This window comes from Dendrobates tinctorius, unplaced genomic scaffold (assembly GCF_039654945.1).
Source record: "Dendrobates tinctorius isolate UK_male_01 unplaced genomic scaffold, ASM3965494v1 ptg000095l, whole genome shotgun sequence".
Lineage (NCBI taxonomy): Eukaryota > Metazoa > Chordata > Amphibia > Anura > Dendrobatidae > Dendrobates > Dendrobates tinctorius.
The window spans coordinates 8938702-8961680 of NW_027361763.1; the positions used below are offsets into that span (position 1 = coordinate 8938702).

At 44.6% G+C, this 22979-nt stretch overlaps 1 long non-coding RNA gene across 1 annotated transcript; it reads left to right on the forward strand.

The window, feature by feature from the left end:
* Positions 1 to 581: 581 nt before the first annotated feature.
* Positions 582 to 22650, forward strand: LOC141098836 (uncharacterized). Its single transcript, XR_012234368.1, has 2 exons — positions 582 to 662; positions 22120 to 22650. It is a non-coding gene; the product is annotated as an uncharacterized lncRNA (long non-coding RNA).
* Positions 22651 to 22979: the final 329 nt, after the last annotated feature.

Genomic DNA, 22979 nt, shown 5'->3' on the forward strand with positions numbered 1-22979 from the left:
GCGCCTGCGATCGGCGCACCCTATCTTTAGCATAGGGTGCGCAGATCGTGCGCAGGCCGTGCGCTAGTTGCGCTTTGACCTGCGCTGCGCACTTTTGACGGTGCGCCGTGCGCGCCAAAATCCGAAAAGTTTGATTTTGGCGCGCACGGCGCACCGTCAAAAGTGCGCAGCGCAGGTCAAAGCGCAACTAGCGCACGGCCTGCGCACGATCTGCGCACCCTATGCTAAAGATAGGGTGCGCCGATCGCAGGCGCCGCTGTGCGCTAGGAGGCGGCGCTACAAGGAAGGGGCGGGCACGCCGGGCAGAGAGTCGGATCGGGGGCGGAGCTACCCCCGGCCGTGCGTGCGCTTAAAAAGCGCGAATGTGAAACCAGCCTTACAGCTGGTATGTGCAGAGTGAATATCCAAGCCCTGTGTTATGGTGGAACAGTGCAGCATCCAGGGCTTGCAACAGAGTGTAAATGGAGCTAAAAGGAAAGCACTGGGCTCTAATAAGATGGCGCCTGGCCACACCTACAGCTGTGAATAGAGCTGCCCACAGAGGCGTGCCCAGTTCACAGCTGATGCTGCTGCAATGATACAAATAGGGGTCGGCAGCCTGTCTCTTATGCCCAGGGACTGCCGTAAATGAGCATGGAAATTGTCGTTCAGCAGCCAAAAAGGTAAGATGGCAGCTCCCAGTGGCTGCATTAATGCAGTAATAAAAAAAAAAACATACACACCCCTGAGTCAAGCTTAGGGGACAATATTTTTTTATACTATTTTCTCTTTTACATTAAATTAAGAAAAAACACGGCACCTTCCCTTTAAATTGAATTTTTGGAGACTTTGAGTCGTCTTTAGTGGCTTTGCTAAACACATGAAGGAAGGTATATTATGCAGATAAATAATTAAGGCACGCTTTCTGAGCGAGACGTGCGTCAGGGGGTCTGTTCCTTTGGTAACAATAGAGTGTCTATTTATGCACTGAAACATTCATTGGACGTCTTTCTCTTTATATGAGGGATCTATGATAGCTGCGTGTCGGGGCTTGCGTTTACTCTACAAGCACATGGTATATTTGAACCTTGAAGCACTGTCAATTTATTTACTCAACTATTGTGTTTGGTGTGAACGTGAGTCCTGACGTGAATGTCAGTCTCCACTGAGTTATTGTTTTCCTATCCACATTTTTTACATGTAATAACTCTCTTTATGTAAAAGTAAATGTTGCTAATGTCCTCTTATTCATCTAGTTTCTGCATTTGAAGGAGATGCATGGAGCGTTTCTCCAACTTTTAAACGCTATCACTTTATTTACTTCATTATCATGTGTGGGTGGACAATTTTCACCTATTCTTTTTTTAACAACTACCTCCATGCAAAAACAGATGCTTTTTATTCATTTACTGCATTTATGTTGAGATGCGTGGTCAACACATTTGGCATCGTCTAATTGCGTCAGCACTATGCCTTTAGATAGGGATATTATGCTATTTTTGGAGAAGTAACATATAGGTTTTATTATTACAGTACTGAGCAGTGTAGATGGGAATCCAGCACTGGGGTGAGATAAAACACTTACTAGAAAATAGCAGCACTTTCTACGTTGTCTTTCTCTCATTCTGCCACCCTACATATACTTTAATTGGAAGCTATAACCTGATCACTCAGTGAGCTGGCAGTCCATCTTGGTTTGGCCAAGATGGAGTTTTTCTTTACAGTGAATGATGGGTTGTGGAGGCAGGAGAAGTTAGAGAAGTGTCTCATAAATGGAGAAGGAAGAATAATTCTCTGATAAGAGATATTCACTCTTACTAGTGATTTAGGTAAAATCTATTGAAAGGATAATGAGCCTTTAAATAGTTGACAGGGGGTTCCAAATTTTCAGGCACTGTCCAAGATTACTGGAATATACAACTGATTTATAATTTTATGTAGAATTAACTTGTGAATATGTGAAATTCTGCCATATACCATAAATTATGGTGAAAAAATGGGAAATGAGGGGGGAGGAAGCTGTGCCTTCTCTGCTGCAGTCTGTGCATGAGATCCATACTGCGAGAGAGGGCAAGGAGTAGCAGGGGAGAGGTAGTCAACTGGTTACCATCAAGAAAGGCACACCATTCAGCACAGTTACTGTATTTAGAGAACACAAGCATCGGTGAAGTTTGCTGCAATGTATCTAGACTTGGCGAATTCTAACAAATTATGATTCGATTTGCGCGAATCGTGGAAAAAAAATTCACTTTACAGAAGACTACACCAGCCAGAGAAGGCTCAGGAGAAACGGCACAGACTTCCCCTAATGCCTTGCAGCTACCATAGCACATGCTAACACAACTGAACAGAAGGGACTAGCACAGTCTGTATAAAAGCTGAAGCAGGGAAGGCAGCAGCCATTTTTGGTAGAATCCGGATAGTGAAATGATGTCATTGCTCACGGCATAGCCATAAACACAGGGAGAGAAAGCTTTAAAATACTGAATGAACATTACTGATAGTGTGCGACAGCAAAGCAGTGAGGAATTATCACCATCTGTTTAACCACAGCCATATATTTTAAGGTCCCTTTGACATTACCAATGCTGAGTTTGCACTAAAGAACCTAAAATGAGTCCTAGGAGATCTGAAAATGCTATATATGGCTTTTACGGGCAATTGCAGTACATGTGATTCACTACGAATCGATTAATTGCAAATCATTTTTTTGGGGAAAAGCTCTATGAACCTGGCAAAGTATAATTGCAAAAAAAATTGTTCCTCTCATCAGTGAGGTCCAATAAGTCAAAAGACCCCCTACACCCGGATGAATAGAAATAGAAGTATAAGAAAAGCAAGTACCAAAATCCGAACTGAAGTTTCTAAAAAAGGGACCCAGCAGGTGAAGTTAATTATTCAGTTTAACTATTTATAAGGGGAAGTGATTCTTTCCCAGAGATGCTGAAAGTATTCGATGTCTATAATATCATCTTCATATGAAAAGCATTTTATTAATGTGCAGTGCATGTTTTATTAATCAGCCTGCTGACGCGTTTCGAGGTCTTTTATGCTGATGAGCCCCACAACAACGAGAAGTTTAACAACTTTACTCTTCATCTGTGTGTAGATGGTCAGAGAGGATTTATCCCCACGGGGTCGGGAGCCAAGAGTACGATATGTTATTATAAAAAAATAAAGGTGAAATCTGAATTGTCAATAATGTTCCACCCAAAACCATTCATTTGCTGACATCAATGATATATTGAAAGCAAACTACGTCTCTCCACACATTATTCATATTGTCAGTATCCCTGAGACCCAAGGCTGCAAAATAAATCTTCAGAGTTTAGTTACTTAATTTTTTTTTTTTTTTTTAATTTTCATCAAATTTCTTATAATTTTAACAAATAAACGCTACTCTTATCAAACACGCCAGCTGGAAAACAGGGAGGGGAGTGCAAGAACCGCTGCCTGTGACCATCGGTACCCTTAATAACCTCACGGTCGATCATCATGCTGCCGGGTTCTCTCTCTCAGCTTAGTGTGTTCCTGCTGCCGTGTTGAGTGGTGACACCACTGATGTCACCGCTAACCACACCTTCTGGATGTAGCTGAATTGAGAATCATTGTGGGACATGAGCATTATGGATTATTGTTGGTAAGATGAGTATCCCTTTGATTTTTTTTAATTTTATTTTTGGCTTAATAAGTAGGTAAAAGGGGTCAGTGAGGGTTTCAATTAAGGGACTTTACCCATTTTAATATCCAGTAAAGGTTACTTAAAGAGCTTTGAGCTGTTATTAATGAGTTGGAAACCTTGATGGATATCAGAATAAGGCCGGAGTCACACTGGCGAGGAATACAGGAGATTGAGAGGTGCAAAAAGCACGCATTAGACATGGACAAATGATTTTCTATGGGGTCACTCGCACCAGGCGTATATTTCTCATCCGTATCTTACGCTCCGTGCCACTCGCAGCATGCTGCGATTGTCAGCGTACTACGCCCGTAATACGCCAATGCAAGTCTATAGGTGCGCAAAAAATAAGGATTACACACGGAACACATGTGTGACCTGCGAGCAATACGCAGGTCTTTTGGCTGGTGACAGGAAATGGGCCAATCCATCATCAGGAAGCCTATACATGCAAATGATGCTGGACATGTCAAACGAAAATATATCTACTATGACCGGCTGAACTTCCTCGCCCCAATTCTGGATCTGAGACCGTAAGTACATACCTCACACCACATGACACAAAAACATTACACAAATACTTTACAGGGACAAAAATATTGATGTGTTTTTGCCTCTGTTCTATTTCATAACAGAACTCAATCCAACCTTACGGATCGAGGAACGGCCTCAGAGGCAGAGCCCATTATAGATCCTGTAGGGGATGAGGTGGCTGGCCCATCTTCTCCCCCTACAAGAAGGATGGCTGAAGAGGAGGCATCACAAGACCACACAATGGCTGGCCTACACACCACACCACCAGGGCAGTCTGCTGCTGCCACATCACCCATCCTGGAAGAGCCGGGCAACTTGAGCAGCAGCCTAATTGCCCAGATCAAGTCCTCCCCACAGGCTGCTCTAGCATCACGGCGAACAAGAAGAAGGCGCCAGGTCACCATTCAAGAGAGCAGGACCAATGTGGACACAGGGGTGCTGAATTATTTGTCCAGAGTCACTACAGATGATGGTGAGGAGGCCTATGCACGTAGCCTCACCCTTTATCTCCGTGCCCTTACCCGTGAGGTCAGGCTCCGTATTAGGGGATGTATTCAGATCCTGCTTGATGCAAGCACCCCCCCCCAATACCCCATATGAGGTTTTTGAATTTCTGGAGAGGTGGCAGCTGTCACCACGAAATTTAATGCGCATGAGACCGTCCACACAGATGCTTGCTCAAGCAGGGTCTGAACAGCCCCTAATACGTGGGCCAACACCTCAAGCCCTTCCTCCCCCTACCCATCCTTCTATTCCGCAGCCCCAAATGTCTTCCTCAAGCCAACCCCACCAATATGGCCACTTGTACCCAACCAGTGTTGGAGGCTGGTCCCAACCTGGTTGGGGACGATCTGGCTATCTTGGTGGGTATGAGCCACGGGCCTACCAGAGCCAACAGGAAGCCCCTCACCATCATCATTACTCTGGCCAGTATCCCCAACAGGCCCAGGAGGCTGGACAATTACAGCATCATGGGCAACAGTATGGCCCCACACAGGGCGATGTTGGCCACAATGTCCAGCAGCACCCACAGGCTCTTCATCCACGTTCCCCTTCCCCTACATATGAGGATTTATGATTCTAATGGTTGGAGATGTCCAGTGAGATGTAACTGGTGCTCCTAATATAAAACAAAAAACAGGTGTTCTCCTTCACCAACATTTAGAACATAATTTAACACTCACATTTTTAAACAATGTTTTCCAAACATATGAAACAATCCATCATGACAGGCAACGCTACCTCACGCCTTTCACACAGATATTACATGTGTGTATAAAAGAGAAGATTTAAATGCGCTATACTGTAAAATGAAAGGATGAAAATACACTACTCACTTGCTAACGCCTAGGAAAGGCGTGCTGGCCTTAATGGCATGTCACACTAAGAGATATCGCTAGCAATATCGCTATAACTAGTGACGTTATAGCGATATTGCTAGCAATATCGCTATGTCTGATACTTACCTACGACCCGCTCCCCCGCTGGTTATCGCTGATCGCGCGAGAACGTCCAGGACTGTTTCTCGTCGTCAGCTTCCTGCGGCGCTTCCTGCTGTGACGACGAGCGACGCGTGGAGCCGGGTGGGAGGACGCAGGATCGCCTGGTGTGACAGGTAAGTAGCGATCCCCGTCCCCAGCGATGTCGCTAGTGAGATCTGCCTATGTGGCAGCTCACTAGCGACTACTTAGCGATGTACCAGCGATCCTGACCGCGTCATATCGCTGGTCGGGATCGCTGGTACATTGCTAAGTGTGACAGTACCTTTAGTTAAGTAGTCACCTTTTTTGTTAGCAATCTCTAGTAAAAAAAATCGAGGCGACCAGCATTCAGAATATCACGCTCTCTCTATGTCTTAACAAGTGAGTTTTGTATTTTCATCCTTTCCAGTATAGCATGCTTAAATATTGTCTGTTCTACAGACAGGTAATATCTGTGTGAAAGATGTGAGGTAGCCTTGCCTGTCATGGTGGAATCTTTCTATGATTGGATAACATTATGAGGAAATGTGAGTGTTATCTTGTTGCCTTTATTTTGGTGATGGAGCTCACCTTTTGTTGCCAAATCAAGGTTAATCTAGGCATGCAGCAATGTTGTTATTGCCTAATGTTTGTTGCTGTTTTGTTCTGTAATGTTAATTTAACACCAAGTTAAAGAAGGCACAAAGGGTCATTTTGGCCATTGCCAAATTTGTGTTAAGGCAATATTATGTTTGCCTTTAAGCAAAACAAAAAAAAAAGGCAAAACTAAAAATTTGTCTACTCTAGTTAACATCTCTGTGTGATTTTTCACAATCCCTCACAACATACTAACAGACACCAACCAATGCAATGAAACACTCATAGAATCATTAAGGCTTGAGTAATATATATTTAGACACACTTAAAGAAACAAATTATAACATAGACACAGCATGCTCTTGCCAAGAAGTTGCCCCCTCAGGGGAGATAAAGTAATTCGTGAAAATATCACACACTTTGAGGCCAGAGAGCGGTCTACGTTGAGGGTTGATAGGTGGTCTCACCCTGCGCACATTGTTCGGCCTACGCACAACACCATCAGAGGAGGAACAATCATGTATCCTGGTGAAGTTATGCAGAACAACACAGGCTTTCACAACTTCATTCACATTTTGCTCACTCAACTGAATGGCAGACTGGAGTACCCGCCATTTGGCACAAACAATCCCAAAGGAACACTCCACCAGTCGCCTAGCACGTGATAGGCGCAAGTTAAAAATTCTGCGCCTGTGGTTAAGGTTGCGCCGGGGATATGGCCTCATGACATTGCGTGATAACTGAAAGGCCTCATCTGCCACAAGGACATAAGGGACTGATTGTTCGGGGGAGCCTGGTAGCTGGCGTGGTGGTGGTAGATCCAACTGGTTGGTGCGTAGCCGCCGAGACATTATGGAAATATTGAAGACTCTAGAGTCTCCCGTCCTTCCATAGGCCCCAATGTCAGCAATTATAAACTTGTATTGAGGGTCTACCAGTGCCAACAATACAACAGAAAAGTATTGTTTATAATTGAAGAATTGGGAGCCTGAGTTTGGCGGCTTACGCACCCTGATATGTTTGCCATCCAGGGCCCCAATACAATTTGGAAACTGGCAGTCCTCCTCAAAGTCCCTTGAAATCCTTAACCAGTCTTCCATCCTGGGCTCGGGCATGACCACTTGATGGAGTCTTGTCCATATTTCTGCACATGTAGACCTCACTATGCCTGAAATGGTTGACTTTCCAATGAGAAACTCATGGTGGAGGGCGGCATAAGACAGGCCAGTTGACAGGAAGCTGTAGAACAACAGAAATAGTACAGTTTAGAATGGCTTAAGTAAAAAAAAAATCAGTTACATGCCGACCAAACTTGGTAGGAGATGAGAGAGAACACACACATATTTGGTGGCACAATGACTAAGTGATATGCAGGACATATTAGATGTAACATTCTGGTGTGTCAGGTGAAACATATTTTGAGTAAGATGAGGGCATTAAACTTTGTCCAAGAAGTCCAAAAAACATAAATTAACACACACATTATGAACATAGAGAATGTGGTTGTGTAGTACATACCGTATTGTGAGTAGAAGTCGCTCCTCTGCAGATATGGCTTTGCGCATCCTTGTGTCCTGAAAGGTGATCCCAGGGCGCACTGTCTCCAAGAGGCGATCAAATGTGGAAATGCTCATACGACAGTACTGGTAAAATTTCTCCGGATGCTCCCGCAGAGAAGAATAGAGGCGGTGAAAATTACCTCTTGTGAGTCGTTGCCTCAAAAGTGGATGTACCCACATGCGTCTCCTCCTCCGCGGATCCACTATCACAGGATATGGTTGCCCAAAGCGCCGTGACAAAAGCCAGGTAAAGAGAACCTGCTCAGTTGTATTGAATCGCAGACCCTCTGCCATGCTGCACAAAGAACACCAACACACCTCGTGAAAGCAAGGTGACAAATGTACAGAATGTAGGCAGCCACCTGTTTCTGAGTGTCTAAATAGGGTGCAGGCTAATGATTTAAATTGTTTGCAGGCCTCAAAACCGTTAAATGTCCATTTTGCCAGGCTGCGAGAAAATCTCACCATTTGGATTGCATACGGATGCCACACGGATTACATACGGATGCACACATGCGCAAAATACGCGACCTCACCTTGCTTACGGATGACCTACGGAGCACTATTTAGGGGTCATTCATCCGTATTACGCATGTAAACTACGGAGCGTATTTTGCACAGGTTAGTGTGACTCCAGCCTAATAACTCCAATCCCCAGCTGTCTGCTTAGCCTTGCTGGTATTAAAATTGGGGAACCCTATGTTGTTTTTTCCATTTATTTATTTAATAACAGTAAATACACAACCAAGTTAACCTTACTTCGCAGCCTCCAGGTGTTACAGCAGCCAGCAACTCCAGTAAACTTAAAGTTTACCTTAAAGAATCCCTTAAGGTTTTGGGGCCTCACAGCTGCTGGTTGACCCAGTGGTTGTAAAATTCGGTAACCTTTAAGGTTACCTGAGTTCACAGCCACTGAGTCTTGCGGTAACTCTAGTGCTGGACTGTTAAGTGCTAGAGGAGTACCTAGTGCCAGACTTGCAGTCATTCATCAGTCCAGCACTGGCGCTTCACAGCATGAGAACCAGCTGCTATGAATTCAGGTGACCTTAGAGTAAGTTTATCTCAATTCATACTGGTGCTGCCCTCCTGAGAATCGGGCGTTGTGAACTGAGATAACCTTTCTGATGTCACATCAGTTCCCAGCAGTCAAGTCTCGCAGAGCGCAGTGCGACACCCAGCAGTTGCCGCTGCTCAAGTGTATGAAGCTGCATTGTTTGAACTGAGCCACATACACTGGATGTAGAAAAACTGGGTTTCGTCATGGTACGTCATTATTATGGATTATCTGCTGACAGATGAGCATTACTTTGCTTTTTTTTAATTCATTTTTTGTTAATAAATGGGAAAAAGAGGGAATTTGTAGGGGAGTATTTTTTTCAATTAAATGATTTTTTTCTGTGTGAGTCTTTCTTACTTTTGACTACAAGGTTAGTAATTGAGGCATGTCTCTCTATTACTACCTGCTGGCTTGATGTCGGGGACATAAAGCAGCTGACATCAACCTCAAAACCATTACCTCACTTGCCAGCCCCCAGGGCAAGTGGGAAAATCCAAGGATGCGTGCTAGATTTGGCACATTTAATGTATGCGCCATTTCTAGGGCTGATGTTATTAGTGTGTGAGGGGGCCAATATCCATGGCCCCTTCCCAGCCTAATAATATCAACCCACAGCTGTCTGCTTAGCCTTTGCTTCTTATTAAAAAATAAGGGATCCGCACACTCTTTTTTAAATTATTTACAAATTAATTTTAAATATGGACATGGGACACCCTTGTTTGATAACCAGACAAGCTAAAGCAGAGAGCTAGGGGCTAGTATTTTCAGTGTGAAGTAAACACTCCCTGACCCTCTTTTACCCATTTATTAATGTAAAAAAAATCAAAGTTGTACTCACATCTCTGCTGATAATCCAGTATGCTCATGTCCCACGGCGATCCCGAACTCGGCTACATCCAGATGGTGTGGTGAGTGGTGACATCATGTGGTCACATAGATCCGTGTTCTCATTCTCAGTTCAGTGTGTTCCAGCAGACATGGTGTGTGGTCACATCACTGATATCTCACCACACTATCTGGGTGTAGCTAAGTTAGAGATCGTCGTGGGACATGAGCATTATGGATTATTTGCAGAAAAGTGAGATTCCCTTTGATTTTGAAGGTTGGAGAGTGTTTATTTCAATTAAAGGACTTTTCTCCGATTGTGTCTTTATTAAATTTGACTATGGGGTTAGTCATGGGGGTGTCTGCTAAACACATGTCCATTACTAACCCCTAGAATTGATGTCAGCGGACACAAAACAGCTGATATCAACCCCAAACTATTACTCCACATGCCACTGCACTAGGGCAAGTGAGGAGAGCAGATTCTAAGTGCCAGAATTGGCTCATCTTATTGATGCACCTTTTCTGTGGTAGCTGTGGGCTGCTAATTTTTGGCTGAGGAGGGCCAATATCCATTGCCCCTTCCCAGTCTAAGAATATCAGACCCCGGCTGTCTGCTTTAGCTTGGCTGGTAATCAAAAATAGGGAGGACCTTACACCTTTTTTTAAAAAAAAAAAAATTTAAATAATTAAAAAAATGGCATGGGACCCCTCCTTTTTGATAACCAGCCAAGCTAAAGCTGACAGCTGCAGCTTTATCTGAGCTAGCTTTCAAGAATAGATCGGACCCCACACTATTTTTTTCTTTTATTTATATATTTATTTATTAGCTAAATGGAAAGGTGAATATTCTCATCAGCATTGACTGCTCTTGCTGCTTTCAGGGAGACCAGGCATACGCTGATGAGAGTTGTACTCCTCAGCCCTTTTCACTGCCAGTCACAGTAGCTGTGTGGGAACGGCAACACTGTGTCCAGCGGTAATGTGTAAAGTTGCCGCCGTTCATAACCGCTGTGTCTCGCATTGTCATACAGATGACAGCATGGGAAACCCCTAATGTAAAGGCCCTCCATTCTTTTTGAATGGAGTCCAGGATTGGGATCGAGTTCAGGTACTGTTCCGGTAATTGAACCAAACTTTTTTTTAAAAGTTCATCAGAAGTCCTATGAATGGAAGAATATACTGTAGGTACGATAACTTTTTCTGCTGTTATTTGTCAGGCAAGTAGTAATGATTTTACAAGCTCTGCAGTGCAATCCCTGACCTACAGTAATTTCCTAACCACTTACATTTAGAAGAGTGTTCACCGCATCCTCTAATTACTGTGAAGTAGAAGTAATTATGAGCTGTATCAGTGGCTGAAACATACAGTATTTAGACCCTTGCGTTAATAGGTTGAGGGAGTATATTGCTGTTGCATTATTTCACCTCTTATATAAGCAATTGAACTTAATTTATTCTGCATGAATAAACCTGACTTTATAACGTGCTGAGCTGTACCAATAAAAAGCTGTAAAAAACGTAGCAAAAATTATTCAAAAGCTACTAACAATCAACTCAAACTATGATCAAGTAATTTTACACGCCACTTTCTAATTTTGTGCAACCCCTCTAATAATAAATATTGACATATTATAATTTGAGAGGACCTATCAGCAGGTCAAAAATAGCCAATTTAAGCTCTTATTTAATTTACACTTTTCCCCTAAGCATTCTTTGCTTTTGTTTTTGTTTAAATCCACTCTACAGTTCTAGAAATAGGGGTCTTTTTATTTAGAGCAAATCTTTATGGCCTTTCCCAAAGGGGGAGTGGCTCACAGGGAAATTTTGCAAAGCAGAGACACACCCTCCAAATAATTCTGTGAGCCACACCCCCTTGGAAAATATCATAAAACTTAACACTGCAGAAAAATGCAATGCCCGTATCTCTGGAACTGTATGATGTATTTTTAAAATAAGAAAATACAGAAAAAAACAGTCCTCTGATGAAAGTCCATGGGAGTTAGGTGGTGATGGACAGTGCCAAATGATTAACCCCTTTAAAACTAGGGCTGGCTCCCAGGGCAGTTGGAGCAGAATAATCAGCATTAGACAGGGTAAAGATCATTTTGTACTTTTTACTGAAGTTCTGCAAACAGTTCCAGAAGTTTACTTACAATTCACATACAGGGTTTTGGCCAGGCCTTCATGGTGAGAGTTCAATTTCTCTGCTGTGACGTAGTGTAGCTTTCCTGCCTCTAAAGGCCCCGTCACACTAAGCGATATCGCTAGCAATATCACTAAAGTGTCACCGATTTTGAGACGCAGCAGCGATATTGCTAGCGATATCGCTATGTGTGATACTTACCTCCGACTGGCTCCCCCGCTGTCTATCGCTGATCGCGCGAGAACATCCTGGGCCATTTCTCGTCGGCCGCTTCCTGCTGGGCTTCCTGCTGGCACCGACGAGCGACGCGTGGACGCAGGCGGGAGGACGTCTTCATCGCCGCGTTTGACAGGTAAGTAACGACCGCTGCTGCGTCGCTACATCGCTAGTGAGATCTGGCTGTTTGGCAGCTCACTAGCGACCACTTAGCGATGCACCAGCGATCCTGACCGGGTCATATCGCTGTCGGGATCGCTGGTGCATCGCTTAGTGTGACGGGGCCTTAATTATACCTCTAGTAAACAATTCCTTGGACCCCCAGGGGTCCAAGGTAAAGAGATACTGGATCCATGACCCCTTCCAGCGAGCAGGCAAGTCAAATCGTTTGGCAAACACTATGTCTTGCAGTAGTGTCCCTGATTCTATGCACTGCTGAGCTCCTGGGCAAAAGCACACTACTGCTCATTATATGGAAACAAAGCATGGGCCATGGAAGTTTCTGTGCTCTAGCGACTGATACCCTTCCTCGTGCATTTTGACCTGGAAGGGAGAGCAGGCTCCACTCCTCTGCCTGTGGACCTCCATGTTCCTACTTCTTCACACATCTTCACTGCTCTGCACATTGTAGCCCTGAGGGATCGAGCACACTTTCTGGTTCAGGCAAAATTGCCCAATCTTCCAGTATGGGCTCAGGTAAAATGTGTGAATGCAGATACTTGGCATTCACTATAGCTGGCAAAATATGTGTGTATATATATATATATATATATATATATATATATATATATATATATATATATATATCACACAAGCAGGCATTTTGTGGCTAATGATCAGGAAGCTGGCTTGTAGGTGATTTCACACTTGATTTTTCCCAATATATTGCAAGGACTATTGTCCTTGGAAGCATTATCATTGGAATTGATCACATAAACCAAAGTCAGGGCAGATGCAAGGTTTATACTAATGAGTTGATTAACCATCCTTACCTGTATGACCTCGATTTACACAACTAATAGATAAGAGTAAATCTTTTCAAGTTCCAGTTTCACCTAATTTGTAAAAAAAAATGTGATGTCCTGTGAATCACTGGAATGGGGAGCCTGAACATCCAGTGTTTGTCACGCTGTCATGTGCATGACAGTGCAGAAACACCGCTTCTGATCAGCGGTAAAATCATCACTGCTGGTCAGACAGCTGTGATTCCCATGCTGTCAAATGACAGCTTGAGAGTGCAGCTGTGATCGGAGGTATAAAGTTTATCTCCGGTCACTGGTGTCAGCTGATGGGACTACTGCTCCCATCAGCTAATGCCTGCTTCCGCTAATAACAGCGAGAGAAGGCAGCGGCTGATAGGAGTATTCATCAGCCAGCACTTGCACTGTAAATAAATAATTTAAAAAAAACGACATTGGTTACTCTATATTTTTAATAACCAGCTAGGCAAGACTCAGGCTGAAACTGTCATATGTCAGCTTTAGCAAGGCTGGTTATCAAGAATAAGAGGTCCCCACAGAATTTTTAAATTATTTAAATAAATAAAAAAACAAACTATATGGGGTACCCCCATTTCTGACAACCAGCCAAGCTAAAGCAGACAGCAGGGGCTGGTATTCTCTGGCTGGTAAGGGCCCATGGATATTGCCCCCCAGCCTAAAAATAGAAGCCCACAGGCGCCCATAAAAGGCACATCTATTAGATGCACCAATGCTGGTGCTTTGCCCAGCTCTTCCCGCTTGCCCTGTAGTGGGCAAGTGGAGTTCATATTTGTGGGGTTGATATCAACTTTGTATTGTCTGGTGATATCAAACCCTTGGATTATAAGATGCCATTACTAATCCTATAGTTGTATTGTAAATAAACACACTTCAAGTATAAATTATTTTATTGGAAATAAAACAAAACACACTTTTTTACTTTTATTTAAAAATATCAAACACACTTATACTTGCCTAATGCCCATTCAACCAAAGCCTTCGTCTTCTGTAATAAAACAAAATTAAAAAAACAACAATATCCCTCACCTGTCGAACATTGCTCTAATCCATGTCAGAGGAATAAACAGTTTTCAACCTTAACGAAATGAACGAGGCCATGTTGCGATCGTTTTCGATGAAAACAAGGGCACAATGATGTGCGGTAATGTCATAGAGTTTACCGCCAGTCACTGAAGCTGTGCACGCATGGGCAGTTCATTATGAGCCACCCGATGAACTGCGGTGACCTCACTGAGATCACCCCTAGCATTATGAGAATGCTCTTGTACTAAATGCTGCTGTCAAAGATTGACAGCCGGATTTAACAGTTTAACAACAGTGGGCAGAGCTCTGCCCTACCCGATGCTGTTGCTGTTAAATTAGCCATCATCTGCCAGAAAAGATTTGGGCCTCAAAGTCAGGTAATGACATATGATGTAAATATGTGTAGTGAAAGGGCTAAAGCTTTTTGACATTACTAAGGCTATTTATGCGTGAAAGTAACCTCACGTTATAAGTCTATAGGTATGATTATGGTAACAACTTTTACTGAACAACTTGCTCCTCTCGCACTCATTTTCTCTGCCATACTGTCACTCACACTATCTGTATAGTTTGGTCAGTGTTTTATGGATTTTTCACACTATAGCTATGGATACGCTGTGAGCTGCAATGTCTTCTCACTGTACAAAATGCACGGCAGAATGTCTGCTGCATTCCCTGCCTCTGTTTTTATACAGGCTATGATTGTCACTCCTGATTTGCTATACCATATGATGTGATAGCTGTAAGGCATTATGGAGCAGCTCGCCTTGCCATGCCCGAAGTCATGTGAACCTTCTCCGGCCATTGCCATTTTACCCAATTTGTTTAAATTAAATTCCATATTGTTTGAATTTGTCAGGTTCAGCAAATTTCTAAAAATTAGCATCAAACAGATTTGATTATCTCATTACTGAGTAAATGTTAATACTGGATAAAAATAGATCTATATCAATTAGTCTACTTAAAGCTATAATTATAAAAATCATGAAAATTACAAACAAAATTCTGGAGTGGAAAACCATTTCCTCATTTTGATATGTAAGCAGTTTTTTGGTATGCACCTGTTCAGACTATTTCTTGATGTGCCGTCAGTTTCCTGTTATTTGCTAGCTTTCTGACTGAGCACTCCGCCCTTCACCAAGCTGTGGTTTTAATTACATCCAATCACATTTGGTTCCGACCTTCCTATAAATATAGGCTTGACCAAGTTATTAGCCAGAGGTAAGTGTTCACACTAGGCAGTTAGATTAGGGACCCATTCGATCATGAGATCACCTTGACGTTGGTGAATGGGCTCACATTTTTTGGCCAAATTTTGTGCTAAGCATCTTGTGTGTTTTTTCTAAATTTCAAAAGCCATGCTAAGCATCTCGTGTGTTTTTTCTAAATTTCAAAAGCCATTACGCTTTTCACACTTCATGTATTTCACATCGTTATGCCTTAATGCAACTGAGTGCGACCATTTCCTCATTTTAAAATTCTGGAATGGTACATATGCTGGTCCTGAAAAATGCTCAAGAGAGGCTGCAAACCATGCGTTATGAAGAAGCATGCATGTCACATGTAATTTATAAACTCCACCCATTGCAGGGTGGATGCAAGAGAGACATGATTGACAATAGTCCTAAATTATCTGCAATAAACAGCTCTGAGAGAGATCAATGAGAGCAGCAGCTTACGCAACGATATACAGATTTGTGGTTGTCACCAAGAACATGCACGGATTGCTCCATGTACCACAGCAGACAATCTCATTGCGCTCAATATTATTTAAGAATCTCCAAACAACTGTCTCTAATATTTCATGTATATTTCATATTTTTCCATTCTACATGACGGCACCATGAGAGAGGGGATCCGCCCAGCGAGGACAGGAAACCTTCAAGATAAAAGGGGCGGCTCCTCTCTCCGCATCAGTTGGTTTCCTGTCCTCGATGGGAAACCCTCAAGATGAAAACCTCTTGATGGAAGAAAGAAGAGGATGCCTGGGCCTGGATCGGGTGATCAAATAGCAGGCGCCGGTCTGCTACACCTGATACCAGGTACCGGTAGTCGCCTCGGGGGTCATATATTCCTATGTCCCCCCTGAGCGAGTGCATGGCCACAGCCCATGGGGCAGATGCCCGGGTGAAGCTGGATACCTTGGAGGCCACAGGTGGTGTACCCTCCAAGAGGTAAAAATACCCCGTAAAACGTCCACGGAGGCCACTTTTCGTGTTCCCTCCCTGTCGACGTACGGTGGCCATGCAGCCCATGCGACACATCGGTGTCTGGGCGAAGATATTGCTCCTCGGGGGTGCCACGTTGGTGTACCCACCCTGTTGAGACCCGACGCCAGTCCCTGCAAGATTCAGGGGAAGGTTTACCTGGTGGATGCGTTGGTGGTATAGTGGTCGCCCATCCTCTTCTCCTCAGGTAAGAGGGAGCAGATGGCCGGTATAGGGCCCAGGCGCTCACCGGGCAACCCGGGATCGCGCCGCTGAGCACACCGGGGCGGCAAGGATGCGCGCATGGGAGCACGCATGGCGGGGCCTTGCTGGGAGGAAGCCGACGCTAAACCGGAAGTGGTAAGCGGCGACCCGGAAGTAGTACTGGTGCGCTCAGCAGAGACACAGGAGGGTGTGCACAGTTACTGGGGACGCGCGGGCACAGGCGGTGGCGCACGCGCGCGCACACAGGGCGCAAGCAGGGCGCGGGGACCAGGCGGTCCAATTAGAAGAAAAAAAAAAAAAAAAAAGGGGGAATAACCTTCCCTCTTAGGCGGAAGGTGACTGCTCTCATTAAGTGGCTCCTGCTAAGCACCTGGAAGCTGGGGGCTGCTATTTAAACCAGTAGCGGCAGGCGTCACTACACCATTATATGGTAGGGTGTGACTGCTCTCAGCACAAGATAGCAGCAGACATATACCGCAGGATGGAGAGCCCCTCACCAGAGCATATACAACCACGCCAGGAAGCAAGGCGGTCACGCTCACACGAAAAGAGCCAGACACGCCGCAGCAGCAGTGGAAGCCGCTCGGGCAGCGCACGGGCGGATCGTCAACGCAAGAAGGAGGGGTCCCTAGTCTCCTTGGGAGACAGTGAGAAGACCAGTCAGCCTCCAGATCCGGTACCCGTTTTATGAAAGCGTCCGAGTGGTGAGTGAACTACGAGAAAGTCCAGTACTCTAATGTCTGTTCTCTTTCTCTTGTCTCCTCTCTTCCTTCTCCTCCCTCTCTTACATACACTGGCGGGGTGGAGTATAGGAAGTCCCTAGGAAAAGTAGGGGAAAATCTAAGAATAAAGAATGTGCTTTATGCAAAAGTCCCGTGGGAACAGCCTGGAATAAAAAGTTATGCCAGGAGTGTATTAACAAAACTATAGCGGAGGAGACTCCCTCATTTTCGGATAGTCTGAGGTCCCTAATTCAAACCGAGGTTTGTAAGTCAGTAAGTGCATTGCAAACTGCGGATGCAGATAGGGAAAACTAGGGATAGATCCAGCCCCTCAGGGGTCTCTCAAGAAGACTATACAGGATCAGAGGAGGACTCAGATAAACCGCACTATTCAGATAGTAGCTCAGATGGGGAAGATACGTTCCCAGTAGAATCTACGGATGAACTTATTAAAGCAATCAGATCTACCATGGGTCTGGTAGAGGAGCGAGCAAAAAAGACAGCCCAAGAACTTATGTTCAGTGGACTACAAAAGAAAAAGCGTAAGACCTTCCCTATTAATGAGCAAATAGAAGAGCTCATAAAACGCGAATGGGAAAAACCAGAGAAAAAGTCCCAGATATCTAATTCTCTGAAGAGGAGGTATCCCTTTGAGGAAGAGGCATCCTCATCCTGGGATAGAGCTCCCAAAATCGACGTAGCGATATCAAAAGTCGCCAGGAAAACCTCCCTACCCTTTGAGGATCTGGGGTTTCTGAAAGAACCGCTGGACCGAAAGACTGACAGTTGCCTTAAGACAGCCTGGGAAACCTCGGCTGGGGCACTAAGACCAGCTATCTCAGCTACGTGTGTGGCTAGGTCTCTAAAGATATGGGTAGACAACTTGGAGGATCAACTAGAACATGGAGTGCCCAGAGAGTCAATTCTGGAAGCATTACCGGCTATTAGAGCGGCGGCAGACTTTCTCGCAGAGGCTTCTGCAGACTCGGCCAGACTAGCAGCAAAGTCAGCAGCCTTAACCAATGTAGGACGGCGCGCAGTATGGCTAAAATGCTGGCCGGGAGACACTCAGGCAAAGATGAAACTGTGCTCTCTGCCATGCGAGGGAAATTTCTTGTTCGGACCAGCGTTGGATGACGTATTGGAAAAAGCGGGTGATACAAAGAAAAATTTTCCAAAACAACCATTTCAGGCGTTTCGGCGCTCCTTTCAGAGGGGCCGAAAATTCAGAAAGCAACAATTCAGAGATCGAGACAAAAACAATTCTGACAGACGATACAGAGGAGGGAGAGGCTTCTATTTCGGTAAGCCCTCCAGGGAAGCCAAAAAGCCCTCCCAGTGACGGTCCTTCTCAGGTGGGGGGAAGGCTCTCTCACTTCCTCCCAGCCTGGGAGAGAATCTCATCCAGCACCTGGATCCGACAGATAGTGGGGTCAGGTCTGGAATTAAAGTTCCACCATTGGCCACCACAAAAATTCATTCAGACTCCAGTGCAATCTTCTCAAGAAAGACAAGAGAGTCTGGAAGAGGAGGTATTGTCACTCATACAGAAACTCTTACTGGAAGAAGTTCCGGAAAAAGAAAAAAAGGAAGGCTTTTACTCCCCCCTATTTCTAATAAAGAAACCAGACAATTCCTGGAGGACAATTATAAACCTGAAAAGCCTCAACAGATATTTGATAGTCCCATCATTCAAGATGGAAACCATAAGATCTGCAGTGAAACTCCTCTTTCCTCGGTGTTACATGGCGGTCCTGGATCTCAAGGACGCTTACTATCATGTCCCGATCCGGCAGCAAGACCGCAAATATCTCAGGGTGGCAGTCCAGATAAAATCTCAGTGGCATCACTTCCAATACAGGGCTCTGCCCTTTGGGGTAGCAATAGCCCCCCGGGTCTTCACGAAATTAATTGCGGAGGTCTCGGCACATCTCAGGGAAAAAGATGCCCTGGTAATACCATATCTGGACGACTTCCTGATAGTGGGGAGAGATTTCTCTCACTGTCAGGAACAAGTCAAGATAGTGATGGAGACACTTCAGACTCTGGGTTGGCAACTGAACCTCAAAAAATCCAAACTGGAACCAACAATGATCCAGAATTTTTTGGGCCTAACAATAGACTCAGTGGTGCAGGAATGTCGCCTCCCAGAGGAAAAAGAAGGAAAAATCAAAAACCTAATCAGGACAACATTAAGAAAGCCAGTAATGACTCTGAGGAAAGCCATGTCAGTGTTGGGATCCCTAACTTCCTGCATACCAGCAATAAAATGGGCTCAGTTTCACACAAGGGAACTTCAGTGGTGCGTGTTACAAAACGATCTGAGGCTTCAGGGGCAGTTAGAGCAAAAACTCACCATCCCGGACCCTGTACTCCAGTCACTCAGGTGGTGGTTACAGATAGAGTCCTCTCCAAGGGGAGTACCCTGGACATACACAGCCTCCAGAGTAATCACGACAGATGCCAGCCCTTGGGGCTGGGGAGCCCATCTAGACACCCTATGGCTTCAAGATCCTTGGGCTCAGGACGAAAGAGATCTATCCTCAAACGAGTGGGAGCTGTTAGCCATCGAAAGGGCGTTGGAAGGTTTACTGACACACCTGACAGGACATCACGTGAAAGTCCTATCAGACAATCGGACAGCAGTAGCATATGTGAACCATCAGGGGGGCACCCGTTCTCGGTCATTAATGAAGATAGCGGGAAGAATCCTGACTCTAGCAGAACGTCAGTTTCTCTCATTATCGGCCCTGCATATCCGAGGTGTGGACAACTTGAAGGCAGACTTTCTGAGCAGGAACCGGTTGAAGCAAGGCGAATGGTGTCTAAAAGAGTCCATTTTTCAACGGATTATGCTTATGTGGGGGAAACCCATAATAGATCTCTTCGCCTCAAAAACCAACAGAAAGGTTCAAAAGTTCTGCTCTCTAAGTCCGGCAGACATGCCACTGGCGGTAGACACCTTCAGGATAAAATGGACATCAGGTCTCCTGTACGCCTTCCCTCCGATATGCCTCATTCCATTAGTCCTGAAGAAGATCAGGGAGGACCGAGCCAGAGTAATTATGATAGCTCCCTTTTGGCCAAAAAGACCATGGTTCTACTGGCTAAGAGTGATGTCAGTGACGGACCCGTGGGTACTCCCAGAGGACCACGACCTCCTAACACAGGGTCCCTTCAATCACCCTCCGAACTCCAGGTTGCATTTGACAGCCTGGAATTTGAAAGGTCGCTGTTAGAGAAAAAAGGGTTTTCACAAAGGTTAATTTCCACCCTAATCAGTAGCAGAAAGCCAGTGACTACAAAAATATACGGGAGAATATGGAGAAAATTTTTGTCCACCTCGGGCCCAATACAGGAGGGGGAAGTACCTGTGAGGGCAGTGCTAGAGTTTCTGCAAAGGGGTTTAGACTTGGGCTTAGCTGTCAGCACCCTCAAAGTACACGTTTCAGCACTGGCAGCATTATTCAATTATGACCTAGCAAATGATAGATGGGTGGCCAGGTTTATCCGGGCCTGTACTAGAGCCAACTCTGTCCCATCTCCTAAACCTCCTCCCTGGGATCTAAACTTAGTCCTATCATCTCTAACAAAGTCCATTTGAACCACTAGACGTGACATCAGATAAAGTGTTAACTTTAAAAACAGCCTTATTAGTAGCGCTTACATCGGCACGTAGGGTGGGGGACTTACACGCACTGTCAGCAGACCCGCCGTACACTCAGATTATGGACGATAGAGTTGTCTTAAGATTAGACCCAGCATACCTCCCTAAGGTAGTGTCGAAATTCCACAGAGCTCAAGAAATAGTCTTGCCATCCTTTTGTTCTAACCCCGGTAACAAGAAGGAGGAGAGGCTACATTGCTTAGATGTTAGGAGATGTATCCTACAATATTTGGAGATGACAAAACCCTGGAGGAAACAGAGGGCCCTGTTTGTTTCATATCAGGGGGCAAGGAAGGGCCTTAAAGCCTCTAAGCAAACTATAGCTAGATGGGTGAGAGAGGCCATCATACTAGCATATAGTAGTGCAGGTAGGGCTGTTCCAGAGGGCCTAAAAGCCCATTCCACGAGGGCCATGGCAACGTCCTGGGCGGAGAGAGCGGACGCCTCCATCGACCAGATCTGTAAGGCGGCCACTTGGTCCTCTCCATCTACCTTTTTCAGACAATATAGATTAGACCTATCTGCTACCTCTGATCTCACATTCGGGAGAAGAGTGTTACAAGCAGTGATCCCCCCCTAAAGAGAATACAAATCTCTGTAACTCTCTCGTGGTGCCGTCATGTAGAATGGAAAAACACGGGTATTACATACCTGGTAATGTGTTTTTTCATGAGACATGACGGCACCCTTATATTCCCTCCCTATTTGATCACGTCATTAGTTGGGTGCATTATTAGTATTATACACTCCCTTGGTGTCAGAAATTTATCAGCGTTAAAGTTGTATTATTTATGTGTACACTAACCTGCGGAGTTCCTCTCGTGCTCTGTAAAACAACTGATGCGGAGAGAGGAGCCGCCCCTTTTATCTTGAAGGTTTCCTGTCCTCGCTGGGCGGATCCCCTCTCTCGTGGTGCCGTCATGTCTCATGAAAAAACACATTACCAGGTATGTAATACCCGTGTTTCATCAGCCCTGATCTTGGACTCTGCACCTCCTGTGGTTGCAGTGGCCAAACACAGATGAATGTCCCTCTCCACTCCATCTGACAGAACATTTCAGAGCTCTATCATTTACATTGGTGGAATGCCCTTTGCCAAGCCCCTACAAAACAATTTTTTGGGGTAAACCCAATGGGGCTGACAATACCTGATAATTCACATTGTAATCAGATTTATAAGAAAACATTTTAATTTTGTTTTGTTTGCTTTCTTGTTTTACAGATCATAGTTCATGCAGAAGGTGGAATCATATCTTATCTGCCTCAATCAGCATAATATTGGCTTCCGATGGTTTTCCCTCCCGTAAGGAAATCATGTGTCCTCTGGTGCTTCTTGTAAGAGCAAATGATTGTATCAGCTCTTCTGTGGTTGGCCAACCAAAAATAATGCAAAGTAGCTTCAGCCTCGACAATCGCCTTGCAGCCATTGCCTACAAATGACAACATATTATGAGGCTTTTCTTACCGCCTTTGACCCATTTTTCCCTGTGATCGTTTTCATTCAACCCATATAACAGCCGTTTTCTTGACTACAAGCAAATTACAGCTTTGACCTTAGAGCATTCTCCCGTTATTTTCTAATCACTTGAAGGAACTCGAATGTCATTTTGGCTTCAGCTATTGCATTTCTTAAAAGCGACTTCTCTGCCAAAAACACTAACGACTCCTGACTATTCGTTTGATTTGGTCAGTCTTCTTAATGCATTTAGCTCATTACCATCAAATTAACATTAATTAAAATGCCGGACATAGACAGCATTGACTGTGGCTCAATATTTTCTCATTACAACAGTGAAATGAATGTTTTCACACCCTTGATATACAGTCCTGTCCTGTAGACACCCCTGATTGACCTTGAGTGAGTTATCTTCTATTTTGGTGGAAGTCATTGATTTATGAAACCATAGTCTGATAATGCTATGGGCTTGTTATCAGGCCCCTTAGTTCCAGTGCAGGGAAATCTTAATACAGCAGGAAAATTAAGCAAAAGGCATTGTGGACAATTGTAAGTTCCAGCTTTGTGGGAGAAGTTTGGTGATGGCTCTTTTTTGCTCCCCATGACTGTGATCAGAACACAAGGTC